Here is a 14,115-nt window from a genome sequence, read left to right as displayed (position 1 = left end):
TTCGTGTCCGGGAACATATTTGTCGCACTGTGTATGTACTTTCTTTACTTCCCATCCGTTTATCCATCCATCCATCCATTCATCCTATATCTCGACGCGCTATAGCGATAACTTTTCGTGACGGCACTTATGATCTAAAGTGTTTTATATACAGGGTCCGGCAAAATGATCTCCCACATTTTGCACCGCCACTATCCCCGAACCACTGAAGAGAGGAGGAGCTTAGCGTAGTCGGTTGGTAGCTCGCGCCTTGCCATTTCAGTTGTCGTCATGAATTGGACGAACGAGCATCGTGCCTTCGTTTTAAGGGAAATGTTTCCAGGACGCGTAATCTCGTTACGTGGAGACGTTGGATGGCCTGCGCGTTCACCCGATCTTGCCCCATGCGACTTTTTCCTTTGGGGCTACCTGAAAGCGAAGGTTTTTCAACACCACCCCCGAACCATTGACGAATTTAAAGCAGCAATACGCCAAGAAATTACAGGAATATTCGCCTCAAATTATTGCTCGAGTGATGGAAACTTTTAGAAATCAGCTTCGAATGTGTATCGAAAAAAATGGCCACTTAGACTCTATAATTTTCAAAACTCAATAAAAATAAATGGCATAGCATAAATTTTCAGTTAATAACAATAAAATCTAAATAGCATTTACAATGGCGTTTTTATTAAAGATTGAAATATGGGAGATCATTTTGCCGGACCCTGTACAACTGCCCCCCTATAGATCCTAGGCAGGCTCGCTTCTCAACGGCAGTCTTTGTCCTGCTTTGTCCGCGCGCAAGACGTGTTAAGATGTAAGTGATATTTTTTTTTCCCTAACGTGCAACAATATTCTACCATTTAGCGTTAATGATAGAATATTGTTACACATTTTCTATGATTAAGTAAAGTGATAATTTTTTTATTGTGCAGCTATAACATGCAAAAAGAACAAAAAGTTGAGGAGACTGCCTGCTCCTCCTCCTCCTTCTCTTCTTTCTTAGAGGAGATTCAGAGTAATATCATAGTTGATCTCACTCAATTAAATGTAGATCAATTAGGACTATTCCATTGCATCATCGAGATTGCCGATGAGATGGATGATCTCAGGTATGTGCGCATTAATAGAATTGCGTTTAAACATCTCATCGACAATCTCGATGAAGCTGTGGAGGAAGAGGAAATGGAAAAGGAAATGGAAAAGGAAATGGAAGAGGAAGTGGAAGAGGAAGTGGAAGAGGAAGTGGAAAAGGAAGTAGAAAAAGAAACTAAAAAGGAAAGCGTTTCCTCCTCTTCCTCTTTCTCAGAGGAAATTCAGAGTGATATCATAGTTGATCTCACTCAATTACACGTAGATCAATTAGGACTGTTCCATCGCCTCATCGAGATTGCCGATGAGGTGGACGATCTCAGGCATGTGCGCATTAATAGAATTATATTCAACCACTTCATCGACAATCTCGATGAGACTGTGGAGGAAGAGGAAGTAGAAGAGAAAGAAGAAGAAACTGAAGAGGAGAGCGTCTCCTCGTCTTTCTCAGAGGAGATTCATGATAATATCATAATTGATCTCACTCGATTACAGGTAAATGAATTAGGACTGTTCTATCGCCTCATCGCCTCTTCCTCCAAACCCTTATCGAAATTGTAGATGAGACAATTAAACGCAATTCTATTATATTAATGCTCACATGCTTGAGATCGTCCGTCTCATCGACAATCTCGATGAGGCTGTGGAGGAAGAGGAATAAGAATTCAACGGAATATGAGGAGGAGGAGGAGGACGGAAAGGGAGAGGGTGTGGAGAAAGTAAGAATATTTTTTTTTATTATATAGTTTTTTTTTCTTTCTTTTTTTTCTTTAATATTTCTTGTTCGCGTTATAATATTGCCACGCATTTAGGGAATGGATTCCACAGTAACTGTGTGAAACGCATTTTTTGGGATAGACGCAAGGTCTGCGGTGATGGCCCGAAACGCACTTTAGGATGGACGCGGGATCTGCGGCGGCGGCAGTGGCGCTGACGTTGACGCTGACGCCTGCGGCAAGGTGTGGACATCATATCGGTAAACACTGATAGCGCTGGGACTTATCATATCAGTAAACACCAATAGCGCCGGGACTTCCCGCACCTCCCCTCCCTTCCCCGCGTCTACCAGTACTCCCCGCGCCTTCTCCCCCGCGCCTATGAGTATCCCCCACGCCCCGCGCCCCCTTCAGAGAACCTGGGTTAGAACCGCCACTATTACTACTCGTGTTTTACATCATATTTCATGGAGAATTAAATCAGTACAGTAAAATTCCGGACAGTAAAATTTCCCTTGTTAGTGTTCCGGTGCCCTTCCGGGTACGCGATCTGACAGAATTATTTTTTTTTCTATTGTCTGTAATCTCAGAGTTTGCCATCGTGCTTTTAGATTTGATCACTGGACGCAGGGACGGACATAGGAAATTTTTGATCGCACGTGCGAGAGGACGAGCCAGATTTTTTTAATACTTTAATTTTTGTTTGACCAGCACCTGGTCATACGTTGAAAATTTTTGGTCACATGTATATGAGTGATCTTCAATTGTTTGTTATTTCAATCTGGATTTACACTTAATTTTCGCTCTACAAACGCTCCAAATTTCAATCACATAATACTTTTACTTACAATTTTTTAATACTTTTTATTGCATAATAATATTGTATACTTGTCTCGTACTGCGACTTCAACTGAAGATTTGAATTTCGAAAATTCTTTAATTACAGTTATTATTTTATCATTGCGCACGCGCGTGCGCTCTAATATATTTTTCGTGTATTGTCGTGATTTCATATACACCTCGTTACAAGAACAGTTCTCTGATACATTCAATTGGATATTTACTATCTTATGCATGCATCGCCTTAAATGCTATATCTATTGCTTTAAATAGAGTCTCAACTTCATAGCACAATTCATAATAATGACATATTTTTGATAAAATCTATATCTTCACCAACAATCATAGCCTGCACTCCTAAATTAAATCCATATTTAAAATAATTTTCTTTTCAAGTTAGTTCAATGTCGGTCTAATATCATTTGTAGCCTAAAAATGAATAGAAATTTCAAAATTAAGTTTATTTTAGTATTAAAAATCTTAAAACTATTTCTTATTTTTTTGAGCTTATTTAGTTGATCTATTATATAATTTTTAAGATTCCTCATCACTCGTATCAGCTATGATATATTATAACACAAGAAACAAGAAACTATCTACAATTTTTTATAATTTTCTATAATTGAAGTATAATGAACCTTAACAAGCATATATTAATGGATATATAAATTATGCATTTAATAATGCATTCATTACAGCTAATGTGAACATATGAACATATTATAAGTTATAGAATAGATCTGATTTCTTAAGTATACCTTTACAAGAAGTAGAAATGCTTCACGAAATTCTTGATGTGATGGTTGCCATTGTTCTTTCTTTTTCTTTCACGCAATTATCACAGTGAATAATGAATTTAAAGCGAATAATGTTATTTTTTTATCGTCTGCAATAAAATTTACTTGATATTTTTAAAATAATTTTGATAAGTTAGCAAAATCATTATTAGGGCAATCTTAATTTTAAATAATTGTAACCATTATTATGATGAAAAGCTGAATATGCCTGCTAAGAACTTTCTTTCATTTTTTTATACTTATAATAAGCAAAAATTCACAGAAATAACATTAAAAAGAATTGAATAAGTAAAAGAAATAATGGTAATTATTTAGATTAAGGGACACCTCGTCAATGACCTTGACCTTGACATATGTTGTTAAGGTCATGGCCCTAAGTGATCTTCAATAGGTTTTAGGTGGCGGTTGTCCTTTGTTAAAAAGTTATTAACAAAAAAAGTTCAACTATATAACACGAGAATTCGCCGCTTTAAAATATGTTTGCTATTCGTGCACTGTAGGAGGGTGAGAGTCGAAGGTGAAAGTCGTGCGCCCCTTTGCAGGGGGAGGGTGAGAGTCATGCACTCTTTGTAGAGGGGGAGGGGGACGAAGATCACTTCAAACGAATGACTTTCCCTATTATATATTATTAAATTTTCTGAATATTTCTGAGTATTTCTGAAAAATATAGTAGAAATAAAACATTATTTTTAACACTTTTTTTATTATTAACTTTTTAACGAAGAATGCTACCTAAAAAAATATATCCATAGATACATAATACCCCGAACCTCTTAGCAAATGAGGATGGATTAAAATGGATTAAAATTTTTTTAATGCGTAAAACTTTAAATTCATGAAAATGGATTGAATGGATTGAAATGGATCGGATCCGATTGACACTAGTTTAATATCCGAAAAAAGAACTTTCATATTTAAAGATTATAAATTTTATTCCTAAGACATATATAATAATTATACCTGAAATTAACTATTTCAAATTGGTATTAAAAAAATACGTACTTAGTGGGATTCGAATCTGGGATTTCTGGATTATGAATCTTCTTCGTTACCTGCGACCATTTCTTCAATTGGTAAATGTGTTATTTATTCTCTACTTCAATTACAAGCTAAACTAGTAAATTATATAGGTATAATAAAATATAAACAATTTATATTACTATGAGATAACTTGGTGAGATACTTGGATAAGTGTCGGATAATCTCGCTTGGCCAATATGACGCGCCGATTAACCTAATATTCGCGTTTGCGAGTGTTCACATCGATCATTCATTTTACTTTTAATCAAAGAAAAACAAAAGAACATAGCTAAATTATTATTTTTACATTACAACTTTTTTGAAAGTACTTTTTTGAACTTGTTAATTGGATTAAAACGAAAAATTTTCTACTTACAATTTTGAATAATTTAATTAGCATTTATGGTCTATTTTTAAATAAAAACTTTTTTTATTCAATTAGATTGAAAAACTTTACTTCCTATTCACAATTCTGAATTGATGATAGTATTAACGATGCACAGAAAATGCTAATATTATTTTTAGATTGAAAGGCATAGAAATATGCTCTATTCCTATAAATGAATAAAAATGCATTCATTGAAAAGGATTCATTTTAACATTTCATGAATCCGTATTTCTGAAAATCTGAATCTATTTTAATCCATTTCAATTCATTCTCGTTTGTTGGATCTAACTCAACAGTGTACCATGGTTGGGTTAGGGTTAAGTTATTATTATTAAACTTTCCGAATATTTCTGAGTATTTCTGAAATAGATAGTAGAAATAGTAGTAGAAATAAAGTTTTATTTTTAAAACTTTTTTTGTTAATAACTTTTTAATGAAGGACAACCGTTACCTAAAATCTGTAGGAGGTCACTCAGGATCATGACCTTGGCAACGTATGTCAAAATTAAGATCATTAGCGGAGTGTCCATTAATCTAAATATATCGAAATAATTATCGCATACGTCATAAATGCAAATCAGATTAAAACAGTAAATCATATTCTAAAATTCATTATCCTCCGATCAACCTAACCTATATGATCCCCGCATAATTCAGCATTTACACAATACAGCAAATTTTTCGATGTTCCAACATATTAAATATAATTCTATAAATTAATTTAATAGTGTGTTTTATTCGTATTACTTGATAAAATAGTATTGATTAAATTAAGGACGTTCTCTGACTGCAGTTGTGCTCAATCTAATGAGCACATTAGTGCTCATTATGAAAATTTTTATGAAAATTTATTTCACTTTTATATATAGTATAAGATTATATATAGTATATTCCATAAGTGTTAGCGTGTTTATATAAATTTTTTTATACAATATATAATGTTTCCTGTCTTCGCTACTGCCGCCAGTCGAAAAAATAATGATTTTACTTACTTTGTTACACTTTGCTCAATGATTTCTTAAAAATAAATACCAAAAGCCATATTCAGACAAATTTCATATTTTTCCTTGTGATATCAAGTTTTATGCCTTATTGTTTCAAAAAATTGTTAAGGAAAACTTTTTTACAATGAATAAAAAGACCATTTTCGAATATGGTAAGCTTTAGATAGGGATTCTATGTGTATATATATATATATATACACACACACACACCACACACACGCGCGCGCGCGCGCGCGCGCGTGTGTGTGTGTGTGTGTAATATATATATATATTTTTTAAACGCTTCAATTTTGAAGTGGAATATCTCGATTTTTAATCCCTTCGGGTATTGAGTTTTAAAATATATATGTTCAGAACATTAAATAAGCTTATTCTGTGAGTTTCAGAAAATTTAAAAGAAATTGATTTTTTCGGAGAACTTCCTTCAAGAATTGGTCGAAACAACCTTAAATGTAAAACATAGAGAATGATGCAATAGTTAGAATGACAATTGCTTATGAGCGCTCGTGAGCGGGTGGCGTTCGGAATAAAATATATAATACAATAGCACTGATAGCACACTCCTCGATTGCAACTTCAATCATAAATATTATATATAGTTAATAATAAACATCTGTAACTTTTAATTAATTCTGAAAAATGATAAAACTTTTTGCTAAATTTACATTCAGGACTTACAGTACTGCTCAAAAGTGTATCACTTTATGTTTGAGCATAACTTCTTTCAAGGTGAGTCGAATTGCTCTCAAATTTGTATAGTAGACATTTGGTGATAGGTGCACTTTTTGTATGATGAATGACAAAATTTGACAAAATCATTTTTGAAATCTTTACTGATTTTCTCTAAATCACTCTTATGTGCTTTTTTCGTTTTTCGTGTTACAATTATTGTCTTCATCATCATAACAGTTTTAACAGTTAGACTACTGTTCTACATTATGGCATGGACTCGTGGTACTCGAGATTTGAACAAACAACAACAGAAAGCCAGTGGCCTTGTAAAAGGCCACAAGCAAGGACGGACGCACAAGAGCTTGCCCAACAGTTCGACATCTCTAAATCAACAGTAACTAAATTTCTTAAGCGTTGGAAAATCCAAGGAGATTATATTAAGAAAAAGAGGAGTGGCCGATCGCATTGTTGTCGATCGCAACATTCTTCACATATCTCGCAGCGATCCACATTTCACGGCATCCAATATTGCGAAGATAATATCGACTCTTGGATAGCCTTACCGACTATAAAACGTCCACAAACTCCAGATCCATAAACCAGATCCATAAATGTCTACAAGCTGTGGGAATTCATGGATGATGACCCGCGAAAAAGCCGCTTATTTCTACGTATCGGAAGGTACGAGTGGAGTGGGCTAAAGCACATCTAAACTGGACACATCAACAGTGGTCTGACGTCTTTTGGAGCGACAAAAATAAGTTCATGTTATTTGGTAATGACGGAATATCACAGATCCTAAAGGCAAGCATTTCGATCCCAAATATCAATTTCCTATAATGAAGCATGGAAGTGGATCAGTAATAGTGTGAGGTGTTTTCTCGGCAAAAGGAATGTGTTCTCTTTATAGAATTAATGGCATTACGGATCGTAAAGTGTACATGGCCATTCTCAAGAATGTGATGCTTCCATATACAAAGCGTTTTCTCGAACCGACTTTGTCTGACCAACAGGACAATGATCCCAAGCATCGTTCAAAAAAAGTGCAAGAATAGTTTCGCCATCAAGTGAATCTCATGGAGTGGCTAAGTCAATCACTCGATCTGAATATGATTGAATCATTGTGGAAAGAGCTAGAGAGACGTCTGAAGAGCACAAGAGCTACGAATACGGATGAAAAATTTGCTCAACTCGAGACAAAGTGGAAGAAAATTCCTCAGTCGACAATCGATGCACTCATCGACTCCATGCCCAGGCGCTCCATGCCAAGCAGTAATCTATACTAAAGGCTTTCCTATAAAATATTAGAGTTATTCAATTCATATTATGGATTCAGTGTTCATTTTGTTATATTTAGGCTTGTTACTATGATTAAAAATATATTACAATATTTAATTTAACTAATTTTGGAAATTTCAAATAAAATTAATTATCCACAAGTTATTGTTTTTATTATTTGATGAAATGTTATATTTTTAGTAAAGTTTATCTACAATAAAAACATATTATTATTTGATAGATATTATTTTGGCTGCTCCGTCTGAGAGTATTGGTGATATCTTGGGTATCTTTAATTCATTACACACTAGACTGCAGTTCACTATGGAGGTTGATGGAAAAATAAATTTTTTGGATGCCAGATTGATTATTGAAGAACGGAATCTTATTTTCGATATATATCGCAAGGCAATCTTTTCTTAGATTCCTTAATTTCTATTCACACCATTCGCTTTGTCATAAAAGAGATGTAATTTATGAAGTTGTAGATAAAGTTTTTCGTTTGTCATCCGAAGTTCCAACAAAACAATTTAATTGACGCTATTAATATTTTTTTACAGAATGGATATCCTTTACATTTTATTTTCTCTATTAATGGAATTAGAATTATAATAGAATTAACTTTTAATAGAATTAAATTTCTTCGACTTATAATAGAATTAAATTTCATATTAACAATATTAATAATTTGAATAATAATAAGGATAAAACAGAAAGATTTTTTACTATTTCATATGTCAATAAAATATCTGAAAGATTTACACCTATCGTTAACATGTTTAATTGTAAATTGGCTTTTACCATCTATAATACATTAAAAAATTTCATAAAGAGAGGAAAGGATAAGCTGGAACATTTTCATAATCAAAATATGGTTTACAGAATATCTTGTGAGGATTGTGATATTAGTTACGTTGGCCAGACAAAAAGACAATTAAAGACTAGACTGTATGAACATGTTACAAATATTAATATAAGTTCAAAATCTCCATCAGTGATCTTTAACCACTGTATGGAAGAGAATCACAACTTTAAACGGGATAAAGTGGACATATTAGATATAGAGCCTTCATACAATAAAAGATTAATATCTGAAATGGTACATATTAAAAAACAGAAACATGGAATAAACAAACAAAACAGAATCTTTGTCTGAATTGTATTGTAATATTGTACATTCTCTTTCTCCCTCCTAATCCTATCTTTTTTCCTTTTCCCCTCTGTTTTGCCGTTTTTCCGTTTTCGATAAATGCTTTTCTTCTCGACATTGCGTTATCCGAAATTCGAAGTCGTGGAAATTAGATGTTCGTTACTCTTGCAAATTTGCTTCAATTGAAATTGCTTATTTTCAATTAAAAAACCAATGTATTGTACCATGATATGGATTACCATCTACCTGCATTTTTTTTTCTCTCTTTTTATTAATGGACTCCCAACACATTTACCGATATTACTGACAAGGTACATTATTATATTATTAATTTGTATGTATTAAGTATTAATTTTTTTGTTCACGGTCACTTTTCTAAAATATTATTTTCTGACTACTTTGATTTCCGATATAAATGACTCGCAGTGTACTACACGAAATGAAGAATACGGGATTTAGAATTATAATGAGTTTTGTAATACTATGTATATTTTTGGTTTATAGCGATGTTTAAATATTACGGCAACATTGAAAATGACTCGAGCGCAGTCGAAATGTTTGTTTTTATCAATTGTAATTATTATATGAATTTTATGATTTAAATTAAAGTTTTTTGCTATAGTACTGACTCTTTGCCCTTCTTTTGACTACATTGTTTTATACTTACAGAGCCTTATTATTATCAACCAAAATCCGGACAAATCGAACAATTTCTTTAAACAAAATGTTTTTAATGAAAAATTAAATATTACAAAAAATCCTGTTACATGGCATCTTTGAATCCTTGTAGAGTTTATTCGATATATCCCTCATTACTTTGAATGATGGCCTCTATTCTCGGTTTGAAGCGTTCGCACGCACGCTGTAATGTAGCGCTATCCATGCTGACGAATGCTATCTCAATAGCGGTCCTTAATAACGTCACATTGAGATGTCGAGATTTATCTGTAACCCTTTTAATTACACTCCATATGTAGTAGTCCAAGGAATTTAAATCTGTACTGTTGGCAGGCCAGAATGGGAGCGGAGGCGAGCAATTCGGCTTGTCCTAGCAACCTCAAAGAGCATCTGTCGTATCTTTAATATGTATGATTTGTATTCTTTTCGGCAATTTGATACATTATTGGCTCGCTTACACCAATAATTGATTAAACAATATTGTTTTAATTAATCAGATCCAATGAATTTGCCAAATATCTTAGTAAAGATTATTATATTCTCTTTAACAGAAGAATATAACCTAGCACAGAAATATCTTGCAATTCGATTTTGAAAGAGCTAAGTACCTGAGACTTAAAAAATTCATTGCATTATTCCTTAAAAAAAGTGATATGTTTATTGTAAAAAAATTTTCAAACTCTTCAAATTGTAAAACGTAAGGCGAGTAAAAAAATGAAACATAAATGATCCAACGTCTATTAATAAATATCTTCACATATTCTAAAAGATATTATTATTCAAATAATATTCCTATAAATCCTCATTTTCTAAATAATTATAAAATCAAAAATATATTCTCCAGTGTCGTTATGAAATAACATGATTTATATAACTCATCAACAGCAAATTAAAAATCGATTAACATATAAAATAATAGATTTAATATTTTGAAAAATTAAAAAAAACTGAAACAAAAATTTTAACCATAATCAAATACAATTTAAAATGTCTGCATTTGTATTGAGACTATTGAAGAATTATTTTATAAAAATTAAAAATGTCGATCTCGAAAATCGACTTTTTTTAATCCAATCAGATTTTTCGAGTATAAAAAAAAATTTGAGTTTTTTTTCATTTTTTTTTCCTAATAGAGAATTTCAAGACGAACAATTTGATGTGATTATTTTTTGTTTTTCAATAATTTAAACAGAAGTTATATTCAACTAAACATTTGCGAAATTAAATAAATTGAAAATATTAATGAATTCATATTTCGGAAACTAACAAAAATAAAAATCTAAAAAAATAACCGTATACGTATTTTAATCCGAGGAATACATTAAAAAATAAGTAAAAAGATCAGCAAGGATCGTTGACGAAGGCCGATTTGACGTGGAATGCCTCATATATGTATATACATATATATATATATATATATATATATATATGTATATACATATATATATATATATATATTTATATATTTATATATTAGGTATTGGAATTAATTCGTAGCGTTTTTAATGAAAGAATGTTATTTATTTCACATGAGCATTAAAAAATACATTAATGAAAGTACTTCCCATCACTTGTAAAACGCTACGAATTAATTCCAACACCTAATATATATATATATATATATATGTGTGTGTGTGCAGTCAATAATAAATATCTTTAATATAAACAAAAAACACATTTTTTCACTTAGAATAAAGTGAATAAAGTAATCATCAATGCTGCATCTTTCCTTTTCATTTAGAATATTCTTTTTAATGAAAGCCAAAGCATCGACAATTCTGCATATAGTTTCATTGCAGGTTTAAAACATACATTGTTAAAATCCTGTTCCAACTACATAAGACATAAGAAAAGATATTATGCCTCATAATTTTACAAAATATTTTACACATTATTTTGCTAAAAGAACATTTTACTGATTAGTAAATAACCACTTGCACTTTTTAAAGTGGGAAATGAATCCATATATTCATGTACAACAATTGCATCTTTTTGAAGTGATTATAATCTATATTTACTAGTTATTTCATAGATCCAAAACTTTAATCCATGGTTTGCTATTATTTTTTAATCATTATATGTTGTCTGCATTAGTATCGTCGTCAAATTCTACATCTTCAAAAAGAAGTAAAGAAAAAATTAACTACGGACTCTATAGAAATGTAACATAAAGATGATACTTAAAAAAAAGAGAAATTAAAAAAGAAATATACATATTAAAAAAGAAATCATTAAGATGCGTAAAAGAAATGTATTTTTAAATCAATATTCAAATTACCTGAACAGATTTTTCTTCAGGGTGTACTGACGACTCTTTTGATAAAATGCCACATTTCCGTAATTTTCTGCGTATATTCTGTAATATTTTTGCAACAGTATATCTATTTCAAACTCTCGCTGATATTTATCTCCATATGCTCCATAATCTAAAATGAAACAAATTTTTCCTGTAAACTGATTTAAATTAGAATTGTAAAAAATAATACTACACATAATTTACAACTACATTACTTATTTCTGTTTCAAATGGAAATAGTTGAATAATTTCTTAAGAATTATACTCGTTCAATTGGCATACTGCCTTACTGAAAAAAATCACGTCACACAATTGCATGATGAAATAATGTAATTAAAAATCACGTAATAGATTGTTCCAAATCAGTACATAATTTTTTAAAAATACGTAATTTGAAAAGGTACGCGATATGTTCTTTTTTCTTTTATTTTTATCATTCAATTTTTTAAAATTCGATAACTATAAAATCACATGATGGATGAAATTATTCCTAATGTCATTTTTCAAATTACGTCATTTAAAAAAAATGACGTACTAACTTGGAATAATCCGTTATGTGATTTACATATTTTAATTAGATGATTTCATCATGTAACGATGTGATATGATTTCCAATAGGGTGTTTAAACAGAATAATATCTTATAATTATCGAAACTTTCATATTCTGACAGAAAAATCTACTTACAAACAGCTTTTGGATATCAATAAAACTTACCGAATATTAATATTGTTACTCAATTCATTATTCATTATTTCGTTTGCAAACGCTTTACGCATATCATTATTAAGGCATTTGTTTATATTGAAGTATTCCAACACCATTTTTCCAGAAGCGAATAATTGAAGGCTAATAAATCCTGCAAACATAATCAGTATAACAAATTCCTTTTTTGTTGTTTAATAATAATTTACTTACATTATGTATTGTTTTTAGCATACAATGTTTTTGCAGCAAAATTACAAAGATCAGTTTCCCATGACTTATATGAAGTAGAAGGATTACTTAATTCTTGTACAGGCAAAGAAGTTTTATCCTGCAAACATAATTAGCACAGCAAATTCCTTTTTGTTGTTTAATAATTTACTTACATATGCATTATTTTTAATGCATCACAATCGCTTTGCATTAGGATCACACAGATCTGTTTCCAATGACTGTCATAAAGCAGAAGGATTACTTAATTTTTGTATAGGCAGAGAAGTTTTGGAAGCATTTGTTGTATTATAAATATTAGCTGTAATATAAAGATTTTTGCTCTCCTCAGATTCTGCTAAAAATTTAAAAAAATCGTTAACTTATTGTAAGTAAAAAGATTTAACTTATTGTAAGTAACTAATATAATTTATTGTTAGTAACTATTTATCCAATAAGTATGCCAGAAAATATAAATCTATTAACATAATATGTTCAATATGTTTTATATACAATAAAATATCTTTGTTTGTTGTAATGCAAAATGACTCAATTGGCAAAGGCATAGCAGATGGTTCAATAATCTAAAATAATCATTAAAAATTTAAATTGATATACATATATGCATACATAATATATAATATATTGTTACGTCCTAGCGTTTGACTAGCGGAAATGTTCTCGCAAACGCGTTCACACACTCCTGGTCCGCAGAAATGAACAACATGGATGTTATAAACAGAATAAGAAGAGTTTATTATAAAATGAACACGGGACACACACACACACACACCACACACACACACACACACGTAAAGCTCAGAGCACATAATCGAAAAGAGAATAAGAGGATCAAGAAATGCGTCCAAGCGCAGCGACGGCTCACGTCCAAATCTGCCGATCTTTTTAAATAATAGAGCCACGTGTTGCTGGGCAATGCGACTTTCAGGATTTCATGAGTGGCGATATACGGTGTCGGCATCGCACGAGCTTAACATTGCCCCCCTTCTCTTAAATTGTTGTCCCGACAATTATGGTTCTTCCAAGAAAGTTGGCTTCTCAAAGGAATTCGAAGCTCCTTTCTAATCAATTTTCTGCTTCTTGTGCTGCTGTAACAGTTTTCTTGAGCTTTGGTCTTCTTGAAATCCTTTCCTCTCGAGGTTTATTCTTCAGGTCTTCTTCCCTTCCGGGCAGGACCCCTCTGCAGTTTCTCCCCGGAGGATAGCTACTCCCCGTAGGACGAAATCTGCTCGGGCATTCCCCGTCTTCATGAAGAGAACGCCAGGATCTT

The 14,115-nt window shown here is 31.7% G+C and overlaps 1 pseudogene; it reads right to left on the bottom strand.

Moving 5' to 3' along the window:
* Nucleotides 1-1,762: 1,762 nt before the first annotated feature.
* On the bottom strand, nucleotides 1,763-13,759 carry LOC147906696 (uncharacterized; annotated as a pseudogene).
* Between the last annotated feature and the right edge of the window lie 356 nt (nucleotides 13,760-14,115).

This window comes from Acromyrmex echinatior, chromosome 19, assembly GCF_024713525.1.
Source record: "Acromyrmex echinatior isolate Ae372 chromosome 19, ASM2471352v2, whole genome shotgun sequence".
In the NCBI taxonomy this organism is placed as follows: domain Eukaryota; kingdom Metazoa; phylum Arthropoda; class Insecta; order Hymenoptera; family Formicidae; genus Acromyrmex; species Acromyrmex echinatior.
Note: the sequence above shows the minus strand (reverse complement) of the source record. Positions and strands in the feature narration are given on the sequence as shown.